This window comes from Bactrocera dorsalis, chromosome 5 (assembly GCF_023373825.1).
Source record: "Bactrocera dorsalis isolate Fly_Bdor chromosome 5, ASM2337382v1, whole genome shotgun sequence".
Taxonomy (NCBI): domain Eukaryota; kingdom Metazoa; phylum Arthropoda; class Insecta; order Diptera; family Tephritidae; genus Bactrocera; species Bactrocera dorsalis.
This window is the reverse complement of record NC_064307.1, coordinates 4,801,429-4,827,142: the sequence shown is the minus strand read 5'-3', so window position 1 is coordinate 4,827,142 and position 25,714 is coordinate 4,801,429. Positions and strand designations below refer to the sequence as shown.

Below are 25,714 nucleotides of genomic sequence, written 5' to 3'. Positions count from 1 at the left end.
CGCGCTGTCGGCTTTGTGCGAATATGGAATTCGATTGGGGCTTTGGCGCTGGCACCAGCACTACGCATTCGCATTCGCACTGACACTGACATTGCATTACTGGCACCGTTATTGTTATTGTTGCTGATAGTAGCTGTGGCAAGTCTATAATTTTCGCATCAAAAGCAATCGCGAATGCATAGAGGCCAAATGAAATGATAAATTCTAGTTTCAGCTCGCTGTCATAAAACTATACCCATCAGCCATGTGTACGAGCGAGAGATTTTCAAACGCACAAATAAGAATTGAACACAGCGTGTAGCGACATTTGTGCATATTCACTAGCGACTTCTTGAATTTCAAATTTAGTGGCAGACATTGTTGTTGCCAAAATTGAGGCTTGTGTTTGGGGTCCACTGCGTGTAGGGCATACAAAATGTGCGCAAATTTACATTGTCACATTTCTCGTTTTCTTTATTCTATTTGCAACATTTTCGCTGTCGCAAAGGCAAGCCCGGTGTCAAGCGATGATGGAAAAATTGTTGTAACACGACAAACTTGTCGCGACAAAAATGTATGCAAAAATCGCCAGCTGAAAAAGGGGGTTAAGGCAAGCGCTGCCAGAACACAACGGAGGAAATCTAAATGGCAGTATTGAATGTCGGACTCGCGTGTGCCACTGCTGGCTATGAAAGTGCGAAAGACGCATCGGAATTTATGGGCATCGCGCAGCCAACAGCACACTGCTCGTAGTGCACAGCGCGCAGATCACAATTCACAAATCACTTTTCGCAATTCGCATTTTATTTGCATGCTTTCCAAATATTCCGCTGGTTTGACTCGTATTTTTTATATTTTTTGTGTGTAAGTGAATGTGTTAGTGTTTATGCAAGTTTATTCGCTTCGTCGATTTTCTAGTTTGAGTTGTATGTTAAGCGCTCGGTGGCTTATTCTGCAGTATCTTTTCAATGTGGTCTTGTAAAATATTATTTTATTGTGTGAAGAAAATCTTATTTGCATTATTTATTGTTATTTAATGGGAGAGAACATACTTTTGTTGCATTTTTAGTTTAGTTCAAAGGCACTATAAAAAATATATTATATAATATATTATATTAATATATATTTTTCCGAAGTTCTAATATTTTTTTCTAATAAAAACAGAAAAAATTTGGAAAATACGAGTATTTATCTTGCTTTTAACATCAAACATTTTTGGCCAATTATGACATTTGTCCATTTACGACTGAATGACCATATAGTATTCCAAATTATTTCGTAAAATCAGTACAACTACGAGAATCGAATTCCTTGTAACGGCTGAAAGATCTTCTCTCACCAATATAAGTTTCGAAAATAAGCGATTTGGTATCGTAAATTTTATTAGAACAAGGGAAAGCATTAACTTCGGCTGCACTGAAGCTATAACACGTTTCACAAGCGCTAGACTTTCTGTTTGCATCTAACGGACAACGTTTTTCTAGACCTTCTAATGAAGATGAAGGTCTTAATAATGATTTTGATTAAACAGCTTGAATGGCAGCTATATGCTATAGTGGTACGATCTCAACAATTTATGATGAGGTTGTAGACTTACCTTGGATAATAATCTGTGCCAAATTTCATAAAGATATCCTGTCAAATACAAAAATCGATGAAATCAATTGATCGATCAGTTTGTATGCCAGCTATATCTTATAGAAGTCCTATATCAGGGAATCCGACAAATAAGCAGCTTCTTGCTGAGAAAAAAGTGTGATCCAAAAGCTGAGGGACTAGTTCTCGACGGAAGGGCATGCTTAAATCAACTCGTCCCGCAGATCGCTTAGGGTATATCGGCTTTGGGTGAAAATTAAGTACTAATTTTGAATTGGAAAGCAAAAAAAAGAAAATTATTCAAAGTATTGATTATTGCTTTTTACACATTTTGACCACCAATTTGAGGATGTCATGCCAACAGAATGCAACGTCTTTTGAAGCAAACCAATCAGACACCCAAGTTTCATCCTGAACCGATTTTGCTTTATTTTCAGTTACATTGTCGTGAAACAAAATTAATTTGCCGTGTCCTCTGGCCGATTTTAGACGTTTTTCGATCAATGCTTGATTCAACTTGATCATTTATTGTCTTTACCGATTAGTATCAACCATACCCTTCTGAGCCCACGAAACACAGAGCATTGCCATTGCCTTCTTACCAAACTGATCTGTGTTTGCGGTCGATCTTTTAATTGTTTCGATAATTTATTTTTACGTTTAGAATTCTTAAAATCAATCCATTTTCCATCAGCAGTGATAATTCGATGCAAAACTGATTTTGTTTCGTGTCTTTGTAGCAAAACTTCACAAGTGTTTTTCCAGTATTCCATTTGGCTTTCATTCAATTCAAGCGGCACCCATTTTCCGCACTTTGGGGTCCTTCCCATAACTTTCAAACGGTCTGAAATTGTGAGTTCTGCATCATTTAACAACGTTACCTTTTGCTTTTGACTCAGAGTATCATCTTCATCCAATATTGCTTGCAGTTCAAACTTCAAACCTTTTTATTGGTCTTCCACGATCTCAATTTCTCACATCAAAATAATTATCTCTGAACCCTTGAAACTATCTTTTGCTTGTTGCTTTTGATAGAGCATGATCGTCATAAGCCTCGACAAGCATTCGATGCGACTATACTTTTCTTCAAATGGAAACAAAAAATTAATGCTTTCCGCAAATCATAACTTTTCGTTAGAAAATTTAATATTTTCAAAACAATGAAAAAATATGATTTTCCAGATTTTAAAGATCTTTGGTATGTTTCTTGTAGCTTTGCTAAACTTGACTCAGTTAGATCAAACAAGAATTTTGGACTCTCTTTGCACTTTGCACTTCTGACATAAACCTAAATCCATATTATTGCATGCCTTACTCCCTAGTAATGTAAATATGTATGTATATACCGTATATAATATGTAGGTGTAGTTGCGGTTAATTTTGTGGCTTTTTAGCTTTTAAGCTCCATCTGTGATGTGTGTGCTCTTTAATTATGATTGATAGCTGTGAAATGGTGCAAAGCTTTGGTATCAGCAACACCACTAATAACAAGAATACAGTTAATGACGAGTGCACATGCAGCTGAACTATTGAATGCACGCACACACATTCATGCATACACAAATATGAGGTCACACGCGTACGCATTTATAGGCGTGAAATAGCGTGCTGCTGTGTTGTTCTTGTGTTGCAGCCGTGGAAAAATAGTTGAATTAACAGTTCGTTGATTGATTTGTTACGGTAAACTTAATGACTTTTCAACCCGCATCATTACCGAATACACACACACACAGTCATGCGTCTATGTGCGTGCTCATGTATGTGGCCGGGAGCCGGCTTTTCTTTGCTTTCTTTAATTAAGTCATCACAAAAGCAGCGTTTCTGTGTTCTGTTTTTTTTGTTATTTTTTTCCTTTTTGTGATCATAATTCGTGGCATTAAGTTGTTTGGCTGAAAACGTTTATGTACAACAAAAGTAAAAAAAAACGTGGTATTAACCCTATTACGTAAGTTAATTACGTCTAGTTGTCACGTTGTAATGAGGCGATTTATGTAATGCGATTAAAAATTTCTAATTAAAGCGTTTTTTCGCCATGAAAATGCATTTCATATCGGTTATGCTTTCCACCGAGATTATTGCCCCCATGTTCGTAACCCAACTGATGAACGGTTGTTGTGTAATGGTTTAGATGAGCGTATGACCTCACGTATAATTTATGTAATGCATGGCGCCGCGTTGGTAATTAAAAAATTCAGTAAGGATGCGCATTGTTTGGGTAGAACCGACTCTTAAATGTGTTTTCAAGTAACTAGCAGCGTTCAGATGGGGCAGAGCTAGCGGGGATAAAAATAATTAGTTTAAGACATGTGAAACGATATCGAAAAAACTGTAAATTAGGATTAAATCAGCGTAGTAAATATATTTATTACTGGTACTGAAAATATTGCCTTCCTATTGTGAATTAAGTTTTTTTTTATAACTTACTTTCTTAAAATTATTTAATCCTAAATGTAGGCAACGTTTCATTTCCATGTACCAAAAATATATAAGGGTCCTTCAATTAACTTTTGATTGTTTTGGTAGGAAGTCCAAGCTTCCATTGATTTTATACACAAATTTATGTCCCATATTAATGGAGTCATATACATAAAGTTTTATTGTTTTTTGATTAATACCTTTCTTAGAGCAACGATTTTAATCCTAAATGTAGGCAACGTTTAATTTTTTATTTATTTTTATTTTTGTGAATAATGTTTACTGATCTCTTTTTAACTTGCGTTGTTTGCGTTGATTAATCCCGTTGCATTTATGCTCATACTATAATGCTGATGAATCCCGAAAAGCACTGCACTTCTCTACTCAATGCAAATATTATCGCATAACACTACAGCAACACACATACTCACACACAATGTTCTGAACGTAACGGTACAGTTCATTGTGTTCCTTTAATTTTCTAAATTTTCTTATTGCTGCCGCTCTTCCTAGACCACCAGCATTCCTTTGTTGTTGTTGCTGCTATTCCAGTTATTATGCATAAAGTTCTCGTGCAACATCCAACCGATGCCTACTTGCACCAACAAATGTACACATACCGTATATGCAGATATGTACATATGTTTGTATGTATGAATACATATATACATATGTGTGTATGTGTATTGGATGCCAAGGCATGTATGCAAAGAAACATTCGCTGGCTCATGCAGCTAAGTAGCAAGGAATGCGGGCTGCAAGCAACGGTTTCATAAATTTTATGCTTATTTATGCCACCATTCTTATTGCTGCTACCAACTGCTTTGATTGCCGTACTATTGTTGTTATTGCAGCGTGAAGCGCAGCAACATGCCGACGTGCCATTTACGAGCAACTGCAAGTAAACACACCAAACTCATAAGAACACGGATTCATATACATACGTTTGTGTGTGTGCATTGAAGAGACTGCTTTGAATGCGCTTTTGGGAAATGATTGCTGGATTTTCGCATATATATTCCTTTAAATTTCTTTGGTGAAGGGCAAATACCTTTATGTTGTAAGCATTTTGGGTTTATTCTAGCCAATAATGTTGCTGCTGTTGTTGCTATTGTTGTAGCTGTTAGGTCAGTACTTGATTCGTGTGCAATTTGTTATTTTAATGAATTCGGTGGAAAAGTTGTGTAGTCATAATCAGGCGCGGCGACTCTGCAACCTTAACTGGTTTTACCAACCGCCACTTTGGCAGTCTTAGAAAGAAAATTTTCCAGCAGAAAACTAAATATTTGAAAAAATTCCGTTGTTTCCTACTTTTATTTATGAATTTTGTGTGAATTAAAATCTCAAATCTTATCGAAAACAAAGGAGATTGCTTGACAAAAATCGTCTTCCTCTTGTTCCTTACCATGAGCCCTATTTTATATGGTGCTCAATATATGGACGAGAGCGTTAGTTCAAAGTCTTCTTATTTTTTTCGGCCAGTGATGTTTTGTTTTCCTTTGAATGTAAAATCGATTCTAAAGTAATTTTCATGCAAGGATATTTATTTTAGAACCAGATTTTTTGTTCCTTCTTGCGATTTCCATGCACCTATTTACTTGTACTTATTGCAAATGAAAGAATGATGATTTAGAAATTTTTGGGAAATTTTTGTGCTACTAAAATCTTTTTTGATTATTAAATCGTATAAAGAAGGAAAGGTTTTAAAAGCATAATTGGGATTACATGCTTCAGGCATGATAAAGGTTGGTATGTAAAGTTAGCCGCTTTTTACTAGCTGTGTTCCCAGGCTCATTCACAAGTAGTTTAATTTCAAATTATTACAATTTACGTCGGATACGCTCTATAAAGTATATATTATGGGGTTTTCAATAAGGACGCTACAAAAGTAAGGGACAGCAACCGACGCCTTATTTTTCCCGCTCTTATGACATTTCTCTGCAGTAAGGTTTGCCATTTCATCATGGAAGGATATGTGATCCAACAACAGGTCGAAATAATTAAAATTTACTTACGAAATTCGAAGTCAGTGGCCTCAACTTTATGGTCGTCATAATCGCCCTGCCAGATCAATAATTTGAATCCACAGGCACAGTACAAAATGTTTTCGTGCCAGTGAGACAAAGTAGTGCCCGTAGTGTGGAGGATATTGCTGCCGCTAGAGTATCAATTGAGGAAGACCCAAATCAGTTTCTCCAACGTCGTTCTCAAGCGTTGGGCATCTCTGTGACGTCGTTGTGTTCAATTTTGCTAAAAGGTATTGGTCTACATCCTTGCAAGATCAAATTGACGCAAGAACTGAAGCCGCTTGCCCAACATAATCGTCGTATGTTCGTAAATCGGGTTGAGCAACGACTTGAAAATTATTCAGATTTTCGTCGAAAAATCATCCTCAGCGATGAGGGTCATTTCTGGCTGAATGACTTCGTTCATAAGCAAAATATGCGTTATTGATCAGGCAGCAATCCACACGTGCTCCATTAGTCACCATTGCACCCTGAAAAAATTATGGTTTGGTGCGGTTTATGGGCCGACGGCGTCTTCATCCGTGATGATGAAGACCGGCACGTCACTGTGAATGGGAATCGCGATCGCTCAATGATAACCAAATATTTTTGGCCCGAGTGTCACAATCAATTAATTGAAAACCAATTTTGGTGAACGTATTATCTCACGAAATGGTCCAGTCTATTCTCGAAGGGCTACGTATTTCTACAAAATTTTGCATTGATAATTGTTCAGATCGGCTCTTTATAGGCCCCTGTTGGCTTATCAAGGCTTTAATGCCTATATTTGATTTTGCATTCTTTCTCTCTCGAATTCGATGAGAATATGCTCACTATAGCATTAGTTTTTGCTTTATGCAAGCTTTCTTTGATTAAGTACTGTAAAATTAAGTTTTAATGTCCATGCAAGTAAAGGTGATGATTAAAAAGCAAAGCACCGTTATAGCATTTACATAAAAATGAAAGTTCAATTGAGGTCAAATCGCATCAAGTACACGCGAGAGGAGGAAAGGTAAACAAAAAACATGTTAGTCTAATGCAACAAAGTTGCAAAGCCGTAATATCAAGCTTCATTGTCAAGTTGCAGATAACACCGCAGCAACAACAAGAAAAACAGCAATTGTCGTGACCGTGAATAGCGGTGCAAGTGTTTAGTGTTCTTTCGCCAGCTTCGTTGTAGCAAGCCTACAATTTTCTGCAACGCATGCGCTCAAACACACACACACATATATACATATGTACATGTATAGTACCTACACGAAGTGTCGTTTTGTGCCCACCAGTGTCGTTAGTTGGCTCATATGAATTATTTGCTTCGGCGTTGGCTGCGTTCGCTGCAATTTGTCTGAGCGAGTGGCTAATTCATTGCGCTTGTTGTTTTTGTTGCTGTTGGAGTTACCTTTCGCCTTTATGCAGCGCGCCCAACACACATTCTGTCCCGCCTCTAATTGTACTTTACACTTTCCGTGTACTTCTCATTTGTTGTTTTACTTGTTGTTGTTGTTGGCAGTTACAAATGAACATAGTTTTTGCACTAAATTATTTGCGGATGCTGTCAGCACCATTCTGGTTCTTCTTCCTCTTCTGCAGTTAGTTGTGCTGGAATTTGCAATTACCTGCTCCATTGCCTGTGTATGTGTGTGTGTGTGCGTTTGGGTGTTTTTGGTTCACATCGCAAATAAAATGCAAACTTTACACTGTTGGTATGCAGTGTTAGTTCATGTTGTTGCTGCTGCTGTTGCTGTTGCAAGCACAAGTAGTGCTGGAGGAAAGCCGAGAGTGTAATAATCACCATCATTGTGCATGACACGCGAATTGTGTAAAACAAATGAAGTAGAAAATTGAGGAACTACGGAAATGAGATTTCACTTTTTATGAGTGCTGTGAATTTTGCCGCTATTATTGTTGTTGTTGCTGTTGCAGCCGTTTTTTTCGTGAGAGAAACTGAAAAAGCACATGCCATGCGCACGCACACATCTATACATACATACATACGCACATACATACAAAAGAGGTGCACATAGTTGAGTTCGTAATTTTCTCATCGCCTGAGAACTTCAACGCTGAAAGAAAGTCTAAAAAAATGTATGCAATAAAATAGAAAAAAGCAATGGCGACATATTAGATTGAATGAATGTGTCAAAAAATTTATTTACACATTTTCCCATCAGTTGCTTTGAATAGATTTCATTTGAAGATCACTTTCTATGAGTTATGAGTTAAAAAGAAAAATATAGGTTTTTAGCTTTTAGATATTTTTATAACCTAAACAGGGTAAATATTAACTTCGTCACAAAGTCTGTAACGCCCAAAAAGAATCATCGGAGACCCTATAAAGTGCATATTCTATGTATTAACATGACAGACTGAGTCGATCTAGCCATCACCGTCTGTCCTTACGTTTGCCTGACCTTCCGTCTGTATAACGAAGACTAATCTCTCAGTCTTTGAGATATGGCAATTTTTTACATGCCCTTTTCTCTCTAAGAAGCTGCCAAATATCGGATCACACAAGTCACACGGAAGTAAATCAGGTGAATACGGTGGTTACGTACGATATTGGTTGAAAATTTGGGGAAAAAATCGTGAAGAATCAATACACAAGCGTTGGTACATTATCGTGGTGCAAAAACTTAGACTTGTCGGTCCAAAGTTCTGACCTCTTTTTACGAATAGCTTTGCGCAAACGACGCATAACTCAACAAATAGTGTTCCTTGTTGACCCGGTCGGAAGGAATTCGGAGTGCACCTCGATAATCGAAGAAAACTGGCAACATAGCCTTGATTTTTGAAAATAAATATATTTCGACGAATGGGCTTTCATTAAAATTTAAATTAAAAGGTCTTACTTTTTTTTACCCACAATCTCAGAACAAATTATTGGATTTTGAATCAGTGACTCATGATTCAGCTGGCGAGTAAGCTTTTACATACCATAGAGGACCATCTTCATATATACTTAAGTTAATAATTGTGGGTGTAAGCGACTAAGCCATAGCATAGACAAAGTTAGGTTATGCTTAAGGTTGATATCTTTTCAAGTATTGGATTCGCTTTGATATAGTTTGCTTTTATGCTGAAAAATTTTGTCTTGATTGTTTTTCCGTTTTTGTAGTAGTATATTATTCCAAAGTTGAATCCAAGAGAATTCGAGAGTCTCTCTGAGTCCATAAAATATGTTTATCCATTTAGAAAGAATTTTCATAAAAGAAAATTCAAAACAGTTCATAATTTATACTATCCTGTGTGTCTTCGACCGCTAAGGCTACAGAAATACTCCAAGAAATCATCAAAGAAGCATCGCTTCTTTTACTTTCAAAGCTAAGAATGCTTGGGAGCGAATCTCTACAGCTCCGAATACATATCTTAATATAAAAAACCTTGCAGAATCCGTCATCAATCGCGGTTAGATCAGAAGAGTGTTAAAGAACACCACAACAAAACCAATCCTGATATCGGTCTCTTCTGCTCTGCTGGTTGCAATTGATTGCCAGAAAATAAGCAACCGTGAAAACCTAAAAAGCGTTTTTTCTCCACGCATTTTTCACGCTTTCCAACATTGTCGCCGCAATTGTACTGCATTCCATGCGGTTTGATACAAAAACAAATATAATTTGAAATGCTAATTTGCGCGCTAAATTTTCTGCATACCAACAAGCTTGTTTGCAACAACAATAACAATTTCTACAAGCATTTCATCTCGTCACAAAGGCCGCAGCTCGTTTCTTGTTATCTTAAAAGTAATTATATATACAACTATATAAGTTTATATAAGTACTACGCGCGGATGTATTTTAAGCATTTCTATGCGGTTTGCAACGCCTGTGTAATTGTGCTGCATATCTTTACAATTTTTGTTTTTGTTTTTGTATATGCATGTATTTGTAGTATTTCCATTTGCCACATCATCAGCCATGAATGCGCAATTTCTCTTTTGCATTTTTCATTATGCCAGTGGCTAAGGTCAGATTGGTCGCGTCTGCGCCTCATAAACGCAAACACACTCGTACAGCGCGCACTTTGCATTGCCAAGGAGGGGTCGCCACTGCCCCATACAGCGAATGGAAAACAAAAACAAAGTTAAACGGCACCGCACTCGTCGTCACTCTCGAGAGTCATAGTTAGCGATTGACATACTCAGCGGCGGCCATCACCTAGGACAGTCACTCACCATCACCATCATCGTCAGCGTCACCATCGCCATCAACGGCGCCGTCACTATAACAATTACCGTCAGTCTTAGTAGAGTGCTGCGCCGTGGCAACAACGTCACTCGATATGGAGGCGCAGTCACCCATTGTGATTTTTATAATATTTTCTTTAGCCACATTTTCATTTCTCTTTAAATTCAACTCATAAATACGAAATTTTATGCTGGCAACAAGCGTTTTAGCATTTCAATGCTGCAACAACAACGAGTGCTTAACTTTCAGCATATGCAACAAGTGCGCTCGAAAGCGCCAGCACAGCCTCCCGGCTCGGCCCATTTTTGCTGCGCGCTGCGTCGAGTGGCTGATATATGCCATAAAAGTGTCCATGGTGGTATGACAGCATTGTCTAGTTGCTCGCCGCTCAGTGTGGTTGCGGTTTCAAATTTGACTTTTTCCATCAATCAAAAGTGACTGTGAAAAATACGCCGAACAACTGTGACCGCCTGTCAGGCGCTGCGCTGCTGTGCCATTGACATTTATGTCTCGACCATGAAAATGCTTTAGAAAAGGTTTTTCTATTTTTTTTTCTAATCGTTTAATTTTTTCCTTTGTTTAGCTGAGCTGATCAAATGGTTTTTAAATGGATTGGAAAAGAGTATCTTGAAGCACAAAGTCCAGTTTGTCATGGATTTTTTGTGATTTCTCCAGTTTAATGTTCAATAGTTTTTATGTTGGCTTTTATTTTATTTAACTTTCGTTATTTTCAGAGTGGGTATATCGGGGCATAAAATCTATACTATATTGATTTCCAAAATTCTAGTTTCCAAAACCCTGCATTTTTTTTTTATCAGTTCATTTACCTATTTAATGGCAACCCTGCAGAAAAATATTTTACCCGTCTTTGCATTAATATATGAGGTTAAGTTAACCTATTAGAAATTTATGCTTCGAAATAATTCATTAAAACCACATGTCATGTAATGTCTCCATAAGAAACTGCTTTGAGATGTCAGGATCAATTTCTTCTAATTGCTCATCGATCTATGTATACCTCTCTCCATTCACAGTAACGCTGAACCAGCTTCATCTCGAAAAAAGTATGGACCAACGAATCCACCAGATCAAAAACCACACCAAAATGTGTTTGTTCTTGCCATGATGAAATTGTAAACATTGGAGAATACAGTTATAGTTCATGACATATTAAAAATAGCAAAAACGACCCTGAAAATCCAGTAGAAAACCCGGTATTTTACTTATTTCATATTTTTTATTGTTCGATTGAAATTGGAAAATTTCTGTTCTAATATCTTAAAATTCTAGTTTTTCTTGCCTCTGAGTTGCTACTGTATTTATTACACATACTCGTATGTAATAACTTTTGTTTAATGCCTGTGGTTTATATACACAGATAGTCTCTGATTTCACTAAATTATTTAATATGGCATTTTTAAATATCTTTGCTCATATTATCTTTTATTGATATTCAAATAATCTTATAGTATATATTTTTTTAATAGTTTAAAATTACCGATACCTTTATCTCATTGCTCGACAGCTTCTCTCTCACCCTCAGCACTTAAATCACCTGACTATAAACCCACTAACAACAACAGTTGTTACTCTTACTTTCCTCGCGCGTGTCTAAGAAATGACCAAAAGCGAAAGGTTACTAACTGCTCACGCAAATAGTCTGTATTTAACTCCATTTACATAATTACTTTTGTAAACGCACAACTTCGGTTGTTAGGTTCGCAATTAAAGTGCAATTAGATAATATTTGGATATTTAAAGTTGGATTCAGCGAGTTTATTTACCTTTTCACTCAACATCCAAATAATAAATCAAGTCTTCGAAAAAAATTGTTTTACTTTCATTTTTCTTTGCCGCCGCGCTTAAATACATTTTTTAGTACTCATTATGGTACAATATATAAAAAATCTGACGTTGGATTATTCAAGAGTTGCGCGAAGAAAAACCGAAAGTGTTTGTGCTTTTTGTTTGTAATATATTAAAATTAAACCGCGGTGAATTAAATTCTCATTATTATTAGGGATGCTGCCATTTAACTATAAAAATTGCTTGAGGTCTTGCTAATATCGAATACCATACTAACAAACCTCGTCACTGAAATACTTATTCTCCAACTGAAGAGGTCACTTAAGCAAAAGTAAAAGCATCCCTAAATGCCATTTTCATTTAATTGTTCTAAAAAATCCGTGATATATTTACTTGTATTATCGCTCTCTGTAGTCTTTATGATTTGCTGAAATGTTTAGTGAAAGCTAGTGTTTTGAATTTTTGGCCCTATCTTACTCGTTTTTTATGATATAACTCAATGAAAACATTGATTCCTTGAAAATGATACCAAGCAATTCAATCCAAAACGATTCGAAAATTATACGAATTTTTGTGAGCTCTTTTTATATGAAGACAAAAGAATTAAATTCGTTGATCGTAATATTTTGGTACTCACATTCTTTGCTGAAACCACAGTCTAAGTTGTTTCGAATAAACTGTTCTACATACCTGAAAATATAAAACAAAGAAAATATATTAGAAATTGAGAAAATATATATATACATATAATATATATTATTTAAATATCTCTGATTTCATACGAGCATAAACATACCGGCTCTAGCTCTTATAATGGTACCGTTTCTTTTATTAAAGCTAATACGAACGGATAATTATAGAAGAATCTCAAACACCAGTATTTACTTGTCCAATAAAAAATCTAGAAATAGGAGTTTCAAATCTCATGCTCATTATTCTTGAAAAATTTTCGAGTTACGGTGTAGTAGCTAATTTATTGGTAAAATTGGTAACTAATTCATTGGTTTTCAAACTGAAAAGCTGTAGAAAACTAAAAATAATTTTTAATGATTCCCTTGATTTACTCATCAGTTAAAGCTGATCGTTTTAGACTTTCCTTATTTTTGTATTCCCGATAGTGCATATACATATAACTATGTATGTATGTATTACCTTCACTGTTGAACAGTTATTAAGTGCTACTGCATTGCATTCCATCGACACGAAACCAGCAATTTGGCAGCCAAGTTTATAAATGGCAAAATACAAATACAATTGAAATGATAAATGAGCGCTGATGCGCGTTCGATTCGCTGGTAAGCGGGCGAGTTGGGACTACTCGTATTTGCTTTTCATTGTTGCCAAATCGATGCAGTGAGCCAGGCGAAGCGGCAGTCAGGCAAAAGCAAAGCTCGTTTTCCGCCTCTGAACATGTGAACGACGCATGGCAATTAAATAACAAAGTGCAACGTGCAGCTTGCAACATGCAACCGCTGCAGTGCAAATAGTAAATGCTTGTTGCACGCTGTGTTGCTAAAAATCATTGTCGAACTACAAATCGATTATGCCACTGCTGTGAAATTATAACAGCGCTAACTGATAGGCGCTGCGTCATGTCATGCCACGCCTTCTTTCACTTGCCACACGTTGCTGCAGCGCAGTGTAAAAGCACTAAATTGAAGTGCGAACAACAAATGGTTGCTTCTACATAAATATATACATACGAATGTGCTGTGAATGAGTGAGGAGGCAAATGGCAAGTGAAAAAATGATTTTTGGTCGGAATAATTTATCGAAGCAATTAATGATTAATGTGATGCACCTTGTTTGTTCAAAATATTAATAGCTCAGATTAATAATTTAATAATTTTTTAATGATTTTTGTTGTCAATATGTGGTTGGTGGACGGTTATAAATGGGTATACCACCCCAAATATTTTTGTTGCCCTTATGATTGTTTTGGCAATTTTTATACATCAGGTCAATGGACTCAAGGAACTTTTCTCGTAGCGAATTTTTCAGTAACGAAAACAGAAAAAAATCCTAGGACGAATACGGTGTCAGAAAGTCAATCCAATTCTTGCTGGGGTCTATCGTCGTATTCAGGTCTTTTGGCACGAGTTTACCCGTGACACGCTCCATACTCAAAACATTAACCAAAATATCTTGTGTCCATCTATTTAGTTTTTCGATGGTATCCCATTATTAGCAGAGTTACAAGGACGACACGCACAAGACAAGTTTTTGAAAACTTCAATACCTTCACTGAATACTTTGAGCCATTCAAATACCATTTCCCCAACAGTTGACCCGAATTTTCTTTTCGGTCAAGGATTGTCATCTCGGCAGAATTCTTCCGCTACAACTACAACCGCCACTCAAATACTCGTGTATTTAGCTGTGTTCATGAGAAGGTAGGCTCCCCAAAAACCGGAATTCAATTAAAAAGGCAAAATTTTCAAGAAAATTTGTTCAATGTTTTTGGTTTTCGCGGTCAGTTTGAATGGCCGGCCCGCCACTAATTTGACTAAGTAAAAAACAACTCTGTAAATCACTATGAATACAGAAAATGCTATTAGTTGTCATTCTTTGACACATCTAATCAGAATATTATGTTTCAACTTGCGTTTAGTGCGAAGAGTGATAGTGATGAGTTCAAAGGAAGACGACGATACGGGTTTCGGTCTCTTCGACTAAACAGCTCAACACTAAACTTGACAGATTTATTGATCGCGAATGATTGTTTTTTCATTGTAACGAAAAATAATTAAATGTCTTCCATTCGCCACATTTCTGCTCGTTCGTTTGAGCTTTCTTGACAAAGAAATTAGACATGTATATACCAATTGTTTGTGCTATTCGCCCGGCTCTGACTAGCGATTTGAATAGCTGGTTCTTGTGTGAGTTCATGAATCGCGGTGAAATCAAGTACTTAAATCAATATTTTTTATACGCTAATTAACCCAAAATTAGCTGTGTTCAACTAAGCATGCCGAGGAAAATAATTAAAAAAGTTATGACTTTATTTGCTTTCCCATTAACAACAGTAGCTAATCGGTTTGCATCTTTCTGAGTTTCAGGGAAATAAAAATCGTACATTAAACTTCCAGCTGCGGCACCAACGACCGTCCAACTCGGTAGCGCTGCACTTTTCTGCAATAAGGAATTTAACAGCGTTGTCTTTTTTGATCATATATATTCCCCTGCCATCCCGTGGCAAAGCAACGGCATAAGTGGTGGCATCGGTAACCGAAGCCAAGATTAGAAATGTAAAAAGATTGTGGTGAAAAAAGTGCTTACAAGCTACCTCCTCGGCTTATCTGGCATCAAACAACCGCGCGGCTCATTTGCGCTACTCCCAACAGCAACAGCAACAACAGCTTTTGCAAGCCAACAACAGCAAAACGCCATAAAATGCCAATAAATATCTAAGCAATTTCTAGTGGTTGCTTATCGAGCGATAAGCCATCTACACACTCATTTATGAAGAGCGAAATAAAAGCAAAAACTAAAACTTGCGCGATAAAAAGCCAAAAGCAGACAAAGTTGTAAAAACCTTAAATCAGCAAAGTACCCACACACAAACACACACATGATCACTGTGGAAAACACCGACCTAAGCAGCGACTTGACTGAAGTGCCGATGGCTTGCGCGGGGCAAAGCAGAGAAACATTCCGCATTGTACGCTGTCTGGTCAATGCCGCAATCAGCATGATAAATCTGGCAACTTTGAACTTTGCGTGTGTTTTGCTTTCGTTTTGCCTCGTCTCGGAGGCCGGGCGCAGAGCCTAAAACTAGGCATTCCCGCGGCAGCTAGGGAGTGTAACTAGGGAGTGCATATGTGTAGATGTGTGTGTGTGTGCAAGTGGTAAGGTGTGTGTGTGTTGGAAAGTTTTTTTTAGCGAAAAAAAAGTTAATTTACTGAGTAATAACAACAACAAATGCAGCAAACTGCAAGCTTGTAATGATGGGAGCGCTACCTCGGCGAGGCAAGGAAAAAGAAAACAAACAAAAAAATATAAAACGTAGAAAGAAGAAGCAGAAGAAAAAGAAATCAAAGCAGCATTCTTCGCGTTGCCCAGTAAAAGTATGAGAAACATAGCTGCAGAATCCGCACAGCGCTATGAGGGTGGAAAAGCCAGCGCTGGGAGAAAGATGTTAGCGCACAGTCTTACAAATCTACAAGACTGCGGCTGCGGCTGCGGCTGGGAAAGAGCCGGCGCGCACAAATTAAGATGCAGCGCACTGATTAGGCATGCGTTTCGGTTTGGCGGCGCCGCGCCTTTAAGAAACCACTTTATATGTGCTTACATGTGTGTATGTGTGTGTGTGTATTATCAAAGCAATAATGAGCCTAAGGGTTAAAGGTGTTTTGCCTATTCATTTCTGCTTTTTGCTGTTGTTGGCTGCTGCAAATCATGCACGACAGTTAAAAGCAATGCAGAAACAACAACAGCAGCAGCATGCCTTCGGTTGCAAGCAGTGAAAGAAGCATACGAAATTGGCTTTTATTAGACGTTAAATGGCAACCGTTTGTGGCTCATGGCTTTCGATGAGGAAATCAATGCAGTGAAATCGCTGCTGAATGTTTCTAAGCAACGCTTTTGTTGTTGTTGTTACAGTCTTTTGACTTTGCACACAAGCGCTTGGCTAGATTTTGTAGATTTCGTTTGCAGCAGAGAGACACGGGTGCGGAAAAGTGCCGCTTCAAAGTAAAATTAAATAAAAAATGACGAAAAAGCAAGCAAAATAAGAAAAAAAAGCAAAACAAGCGGAAAATAAATAAAATAGCGTCAAATGTACGAAAGCCACACAGCGAGTTGCAGTTGGCAAGCAACAGGGTGCCGCCGCTGCCAGCCGATTTCAATACCGCCAACAAGCTACTGCTGTGTTGTTCGCTCTGGCTTTTGTTGTTGCAGTTTTTTTTACAATTTTTACTTTTTTATTTTTATTTTACTTTTTTCCCCTTATTTTTTACTTTACTTTTTATTTCATTTGTTTTTTTTTATTTATTTTTCATTGCCTGTTTTATTGTGTTTTGGTTTTGATTTTCCTCTTTATCTGTAACGTGTTGTTGTTGCTTTCGCGCAATTTTCTGCTTTTCAGTATCGCAATCGAAAGGAGGAGCGCCTCTGCGCCTTATTTAGAAAGCAAAATTTATAGACCAGAACTAAAGAGTTTGGCATCGGCACCAGCTTCGGCACCGGCAGTAGCGACCGTCACTTTCATTCACTCGTGCACTTCGCTATCGCGCTTTGTTAGCTAAATCCATAAATATTTTATGTGCTTTATAAATAAGTGAATGAGTTAGTCTGTATTTGAAGATGAAAGCTGTTGCTCTGACTTTTTGGTAATGAAATATATAGTTTTTATACATATTTATAGAAATATTACTGTGTATATGTCTTTAATTCTCTTTGATTTAAAAACATTTGTGGGTAAATTTTTTTTATTAAAACTTTTATTAACGCTTTGAAATTAAGCTTCTTATAACACAAGAATTCTTTCCTTTCCTTCTTTTCATTGGCTCTTCGGTCACGTAAATTATATCCCAAGTGATTGAGTTCAAATTTATAGAATAATCTGACTAAACCATAATTTGTATTCGGAGGCATTTTTATGGAGAACTCAACAAAAAAAAAGACTTGCGACACGGCGCATTGTCTTAGTGAAAGAGCACTTTGATCTTTTTTTAAATGAGGCCGTTTATCGGCGATTTCGTTTCAAACGGTCAATAACGCTACGCAATAGTAGTGGTTGATGATCCTTCCTTTTCCAAGGTAGTCAAAAAACAAAAAGGGCATCCCAGAATATATACGTCATTACCTTGCCATCCGACTGTTTCGGTTTTCCACCCATTGGAGCGACTTCATGCGTGTGCATGTCGATTGGACTTCAGAGTGAAGTGATGGATATTTCATCCATTGTCACATATCGACGCAAGAATTCGGGTTTGTTACGGTGAACATCTCCAAACAATGCTATGAATCATCAACTCGTCCTTGTTTTTGCTTAAAAGTAAGCTCGCGCGACACCCTCCTTGTACAGAGCCTTTCTATCTTCATATATATAAATCTTCTGACCATGTGTTTGCATTTGAACTGCTCCTAAACGGATGGACCGATTTTGATGAAATTTTGTGTGTATGTTCAAGGAGATTCGAGAATGGTTTAGATTTACAATTTGGTCCACTGGAAAATGTTTTTTTAGTTATTTTTTCATTTTTAATCAATTATTAATGTTTGACCGATAGATGGCGCTACCATCGCAGTATCCAATATTCAAACCTTAAATGGGCGTAAACGTTCATTAAAGAAAACGATGCCAAAGTAAAAGGCGACATCTGTGGATCAAGTTTTTTATATTGTGGACAGAGTTTTTCGTTCTTAAGTAATAAATTGGGTGATTCAATACATCTATGGGTAACTATAACATTTTTTTCATACCTGTCAACTATAGGACTAAGATACCCCTGACAGGCAATTTAAAATTGCAAAAGGTCTGGCATAAAAAAAAAAAATAACTGAAGTGTGATAAAAATTTGAGATATACAGAAATCTTTCGAAGCATTGCACAGAGCAATGCAATATTTAAACGGGAACAATGAATATATATGTATATTTATGAGTACAATTTCAAAGTGATTCTTCCTGAAAAATAATAAAATAGCTAAATATTGGGAATGGGAATAAATGCAATCAAATACACAATGCAATGATTGAAACTGGCTCATTTATCATTCGATGAATTATATACCACGGTCATCCAAAAAGAAGGATGCCTAACCTTGCCAGCCGATTTTTTGGTCTTTCCACGCTTGAGAACCGTTTCTTAATATACAGTCCACCAGGCTGACAATCGATTGGACTCGATTGATTTCACTCATGCACAGCCCAAATTCAATAGTATTTTTACCCCAAAAACCACATCTTTCTTAACGCAGGAAATGCTTTTTGATTAATTTTTGTTGCTTCATCAAAAATGCGATTATTCCTTAACTAATACTTATAATCTGACTAATAGAAATCATATAGATGGTATTAGTAGTACTACCTATGTATCAGCCACAGTAAAAACGTAAGCGGGTCCTTTAGTACTCAAATATTAGTAAATGATATGATATACTCGATCTATTGATATCTTTAGAGTTTCAGCTATCTCAAACAACTTCACTTTACGTTCATTCAAAATTATTTTGTGGATTTTTTTTCATGTTTTCGTTGCTAACCACCTCTCTTTCGCGTCCACTATGTTAACCGTCTTCGGTGCTCATTTCATCACGTTAAACTTGCCATACTAATCCTTGATGGTTGATTTTCCTAGGAGAGTGTCTAGAAAATCAGTAACAAGTCAAGTTTTTGCTTCAACTGTGTTTTCCCCATCAAAAAGCAATATTTTATCAACACGCGAAATTTCTTTTTATCATTTTTTTTCACAATAACAAAAGTTGCTTAACTCAAAATGATGTAATTCACAAACTAATGATTCCACAACTGTCCAATGTATGCACGTGCCGTTTGAAGGTTAGGGCTAACTAAAAATCATATGAATTTAATTCTAGTAGCACTATCTATGTATCAGTCCGGGGACTTTTCAACTGGCATTTCAAGACGTCTGACCACTATTCTAAAGAAGAAATTAGATGGAAAATACCTAAAATTGGCAATCCTGTCAAACATTGAACATCAGAAATTTCATGAAGACGTTAATCTAGGTTAGAGTTGCTTATTTAGAACCGTTACCAGTATAATTTGATCAAATGAGATCTCAACTAGAAAAATCTTTCCCAAATTCAAATACCTTATGAAGAAAAAGGTTGGCTATTCCAAAAGAATACAACTAAACACAGGAATAGTCTTTGCCCGTTATAGAATTATAACGTATAAGTGTATAATAGAGAGCGATCTAATATATTTTTGAATTTTAATTTGAAAATGAGAAACATTTCAGTAAGAATAGTACCAAAAGTAGTTCGCTAAGGTCTAGTATTGGTACCATGTTTGGTACTACTTTTAATGAAAATTTTCTAAACATTTAAAAAAAAGATTGTCAAGAATATTCAGAGATTAAGAAAGTTACATTCAAAGTCTTCAACAGCTCATAGTGCATTCTTATTTTCATTATTTGTATAAATATGAAAGTTGCGCTCTCCCGGCAATCACTACCTACAACATCAACAAGCGAGAGCCCACAGTGGAAATTATTTTAAACTCCCACTTAAGGAAAACTATCACTTAAAGCATCTGTAAAAAAGTCAAAAAATCGAAAAAGAAAGAGACAATCAAGAAAAAGGAAATTATAAATACATAAGAAATGCATGTAAATGCCCAAAGTACGACAGAACACTTGTCAGCACTTTTACTTAGCGAAAAGTGAAATTAGTATGCAGCGCCGTGTTGTCTTTTATGAAAACCCAGCAGTGCATACGAAATCGCTTAAGACGCACTTGACGGCGGTGGCGGCGGCAAGTGTAGCAGCAACAGCTGTTGCCCTACAAAGCGTGTCAGCATAGATTGAAAATGAAAATGAAATAGCGCGCCGGGCGTTGGAAGTCAAGTGTTAGCGTGGGCATTAAAAACGAAAGACTTAAGCAGCGAACTTTGTTTACTAATTCACATGCCACCGCACCGGCATATATACGCATGTTTTGTATGTATGTGTGTGTGTATAGGGTGCCACTTAGCTGCTAAGGCAGCGGAGGCGCAAATCAAAGCAAACATTGTAAACCAAACAAATGTAAATAAGATAAATTAGAAAAAGCCAAGTATTCGGCAACAAGCCGACTTTATTGTTACTGTAAATTTGATAAAATTATATATTGCTCATACAAGTGTGTGCGTATGTGTTAACCTAAAAAGTCAAAGCGGCGTAAAGCATAAAACCAGCGATCTACAGCGTCGCGTTGGGCGACAATCGCCAGCTGAGTCTCATATGTGCTCGCTTTCAGCTCCAGTGCCAAACAGTTATCGCTGTGACAGCTGGTTTGCATTCATAGCCGGAAGAAAACCATTGTTGTTGCTGTGAGAACAAACCAAACGGTTGGCTTTATCCCGGCTTATATGGTAATGGTTTGGTGGAAATGATTTTAGGCGATCCGCTTCTGGTCGGACGTATCGGCTTTTGTCCGCCAGTGGCCAGCTCTTTTTTTTAACTGAACTGATTTGTGTTTTTAGTGCACCCATTTAACATATTTTTTATTTTGCCTGGAGCGCTTTTGCTTTATCGCTCGCTTAAATTTGATTCATCGCTTGTGCAGATCGATGCATTTGATAGTAGTTTGCTGGCACATGCTACCCTTTCTTTTATCTTTCTCTTCTTTCCATATTTTGAAAGGCTTGGAAGTGATTTGTGTGCAGATTTAACGGTACTTTCATACTGTTCACTATATAAGGTCACACTTAAATGCCGATTTATATATAAAATTTGAGTATTCTCTCTGAGAGCTCTAGTTGGAGATGGTAGACTTACGGAAGTATGCAGTCGCGAAAAATGTAAATTTTAATTTTTTTGCTATAAACTTTCATTATAAATTAAAAAAAAAAAATTGTTTGTCCTCCAATTAAAAAAAAAATTATTTTTTTTTGGAGTAAATAATTTCAAAATTTTTTTAAAATAAAATTTTCCAAATTTCAAAATAAAAAAAAAATTTGAATATTAATCTTATAAATTTAACCCTCTTTCGCTTAAATTTAAATTTAACGGAACTTTCTAATATTGTTTTGAAATAAAACATTTTCCTGTCAACCGAAAGCATTGTACATACATATCTACATTTTTACATTTTACAACACATGCTAAAGCCAACGGCTTAGTAAGTAACTACCACTCAATAAAAAACCGCAACAATTAGGCAAGCGTCATTTGCGCATGCGCAGCGGAAAGCACGCCATTGCCATAGCATTTTGTGGCTTTGATAGTTGCCAGTTAAGTGGAAGTGACATTGCGGCAAAAGCCTCCTTCTCCATTAATTAATCAAGCAGTAGTTAGCCGGCTAGAATGTAAGTTTTATTGAACCATTATTTATTTTGCATTAATGCAACGGGACAGCGGAAATTTTCTATAGAAATTAGTACATTGTAGAAAGTCACTGAGTTGTTGGCTTGTATTTTGATTGGCTGCCGACAGCGGTTGCAAATAATGTGTTGTTTTTGTTAAAAGAATTCTTGTTCTGAGCATGATTTATTTTTGATTGGCCATTGATAGAGGCGAAAGTTCGACTAAATGCCGACGACATGCGATCAAACAGTCAACTAACTGTGCGCTTACAATTCATTGTGTGCACACACATACATATGTATGTGTCGCTGCTGTGTGCCACATGTCAAAGCGCCATTAGCCATTTTGCGAGACATAAAGCTTTGCTGGCAACCGCTATGTGTGCGCCAGTGCCCGCTCTTTGTTGTAGTTGCTGCTTTCGACTGACTAACTGTCTAATTGTGCATTGTGCCAATTAAAATTCTATTCACCAAGAGCAGTTGTAGTGGCTGCCGCTTATTTGTCCTCCAATTGCCGAGTTATTTGCAGCGAGAATGCTGTTGCGGTCATTAGTGCGCTTCGGTTGTTACGGTGAAAGGACTCGCTTGTTGTTTTGCTTGTTGAATGAAGTTGTTAATTTAATTATTTCATTATGTTGCGGAATGCAGCGCTGCGATTCTTCAGCAATTATAAAAAAACAGCTGTAGAATAATTAAACTGTAAAATCATATGTACAAACTTTTTTTTTATCACAAGAACAACGGGGTCAATGATTTAATGCATGAGTCCTAGAGTTATGTCGTGCTAGTTATACGCTTGCAACTTGTTGTTACAGAGCATTATAGTTTTGTTGACCTAACGGTTGTTTGTATCAGTTTAAAACAAACGAGTTAGGTGTAGGGTTATATATAAATGATCAGGGTGATGAGACGAGTTGACTTTCTGTCTGCCCGTCCGTGATAACTTAAGTCACTTTATCCTCCGAAATGGTATGAGAGGACTTTAAAGGAGCCGCGGTAAAATGTGGTCAATGGGCGTGACACCCTACACCTTTAGGTAAAATCACAAATCTGAGGACTTCCTCGATCGATTTCAAGAACACTAAGTTAAGATTCTTCTAATATTCCTATGTTAGAATGTGAAAATGAGCGAAAACGGGCTACAACCACGCCTACTTCCGAAATAACACTATCTTAAATTTCATTTGAGATGAGGAATTCCCGATACTTTCTTGACAGAATGTATGATATTATATTACTACCAATCACCAAACCGGAACTGGAATAGCTGGCTGCTTTCCCTCTTGTCGCAGTTCATACCTCTCAAAGCCATCATTATCTAACACACCCCCTACATTTACAAGTGCCTATCAGTTAGTGAACTCTAAATTGGTTTTTTTTCCATTTTTCTTCCCATTATGGCAACCACTTCGCACTCGCTTATTTATTAGCTTTGTCTTTGAATATTCCTCACTTGCGTGTAGGCGACAAACTCAGTCAACAGCAATAATTTGACGATTTTATCAATCAACCGGGCATAACATTATAATTCCGCATAAATGTATCGCAACTTAAAAACACACACATACCATCGGCATGGCGAAAACGTAAAGTGTTGTTGCCCTTTGTCAAATGACACGAAATTGTAAAGAAAGTGAATTTGTTGACACGAAAAATCGGATAAAAACAAAGCAATTGCCGGAGTCAAACGAATGGCGCCCACTCATACATATTTGTTGTTGCTTTGAAGTGCTACGCGCTTGATGGCAGCGTGGTCACTAGCGGGAATCTGAGTGCATACACGCTGATTGTACACATTTCTATTAAAAAAAAGACCCTCCTTATACTTAGACACACTTTTCTGAACTTGCCAGCTCTTTAAGCGCTAAAATGGATTTGGAAATTGAAAGAAAATCACAAAAAAAATTGTAATACGAAATTTTCATGCACATTATCTACAAGCTGCGCCCTTTGATCTTTGCGAGTTTGACATTTGCGTGAAGCAGAAACCGAAAAATGTCGAGGGCTTACAATAGTGAGATAAAGAAAGACCCATTAGATGAGTAACTTATTTCATTTTTTACTAAAATCGGTTTCTTTTCACTTCTTCTTTCTTCAATCGCTATTGTAGAACAGTTACTTCCAAACAGCTAAATACTGTAACTAAAAACGGCTTTGTCTCTGTGGTATTTGCGGCCCTGCAGTGTGCGGGGAGCGGCGGCGGCGCTCCAAATACAAAGCTCTCCCGGCCAACCAATGTGCCATTTGTAGCCGCACAGCTGGTGACACACTTTTGTTTTACAACAAAACGCACGCATACATACATATACATGTGTGTACATCTGTGTGTGCCCGCTTTGACCACAATCGGTAGCTACAACTAAGTCTGCTGTGGTTTGTGTCTGCGGCGATCGATCAACTTGAAACTGACACTTTTTCACATTATTATCTTAGGCGCTGATTACTAGCACTAGAACACCGTTATAGCTAACGTTAGACTGATGATCTACGCTATGTGGTAGACAAAGTGAAAATCTGTTGAAATATGCAATGCATAAACATTGAGATTAAGGTTAGAGTGAAATATGGTGTTATGGCACAAAATGGTAGGGTTAGGGAGAAGAACTTTCTTCGCTTCTTTTTAAGCTCTTCTATTGTTACACGTTAATGTATAAGTAATAATAAACATTTAGGTTTGTATTGGACTGAAATTATTTCATTTAATCTCTTGAGGTTCTACTAGTACCGTTAGCTTTTTAGCTTATTTTAACGTCTTTTATTTTCATTAGTAAATTAATTTAAGTATAATTATTTCGCATATGGCATCTACATAAAAGTTGGTATCAATTGTTAGCCTGACTTTAAATTTGCTTTCTGATATATAAAAGAAGAAGCCTCTGTATCTTCAAATTAATAACAATTCCATACTGAGTAGCCGAAGTGAATCTAAGCAGTTATCTATAAAATAGGTTTGAAATTATTAGAAACTGTAGCCAGTTTTTCTTCGAACTAAAAATCTTTGGAGTTGATATCTATGTATATAAAATTACTCAAAAAAGTGTTGCCAGACGTTTTAATAAAAATTGTGTATATAAATAAAATGTAATTTAATTTTGCAATACTGGTAAACTACAAAAACTTATTTATAGCAAAATTATTTTTCATAGCATTGCCACCTTTTTTCAAATTTTTTTAAATACTGAAATTATTAAAAATTTCAGTGCAAAGTTTTTATTTTTCTTTGAATTAAACATCTTTTAAGTTGATATCTATATAAAATTACTTAAAAAAGTGTTGCCAGATATTTTACAAAAAATTTATATAATATAAAAAAAAATTTAACCAGTTGTGCAATACTGGTAAATTTAAAAAACTCGTTTATGGCAAAAACATTTTTCTTAGCGTTGCCACCTATTTCAAAATTTTTTTAAAGCAGCTAATTTATTGAAAATTGCAGTGCAAAGTGTGTATTTTATACAAAGTCATAAAATTCAACAAAAATTAGAACGTGGTTGCCACCCTTTGTATTTTATACAAAGCCATAAAAATCAACAAAAATTAGAACATGGTTGCCACCCTTCAGAAATTTCGATTTTTTTTAAATTAAATCGAAATTATATATCATAGTAACGCTCCCACTTATTAATTTGGATAAAAATATGAAAATAATTATTCAAATAATAAAACTAATAATTTACTAAGTATATTACAATCATTATAACACAATAAAGACATGAGCACGTGCTCGCCATGCCCTCAATATAAAACAATAGA

General features: G+C 36.5%; 2 protein-coding genes across 5 annotated transcripts in view; one reads left to right on the top strand and one right to left on the bottom strand.

Annotated features, from left to right (window-relative positions):
* Positions 1 to 25,714, top strand: part of LOC105226514 (elongation factor-like GTPase 1) — a 171,894-nt gene that overhangs the window by 31,087 nt on the left and 115,093 nt on the right. The window lies entirely within an intron of this gene.
* Positions 1 to 25,714, bottom strand: part of LOC105226486 (uncharacterized) — a 61,279-nt gene that overhangs the window by 26,762 nt on the left and 8,803 nt on the right. The gene's annotated exons all lie outside the window — the stretch shown is intronic.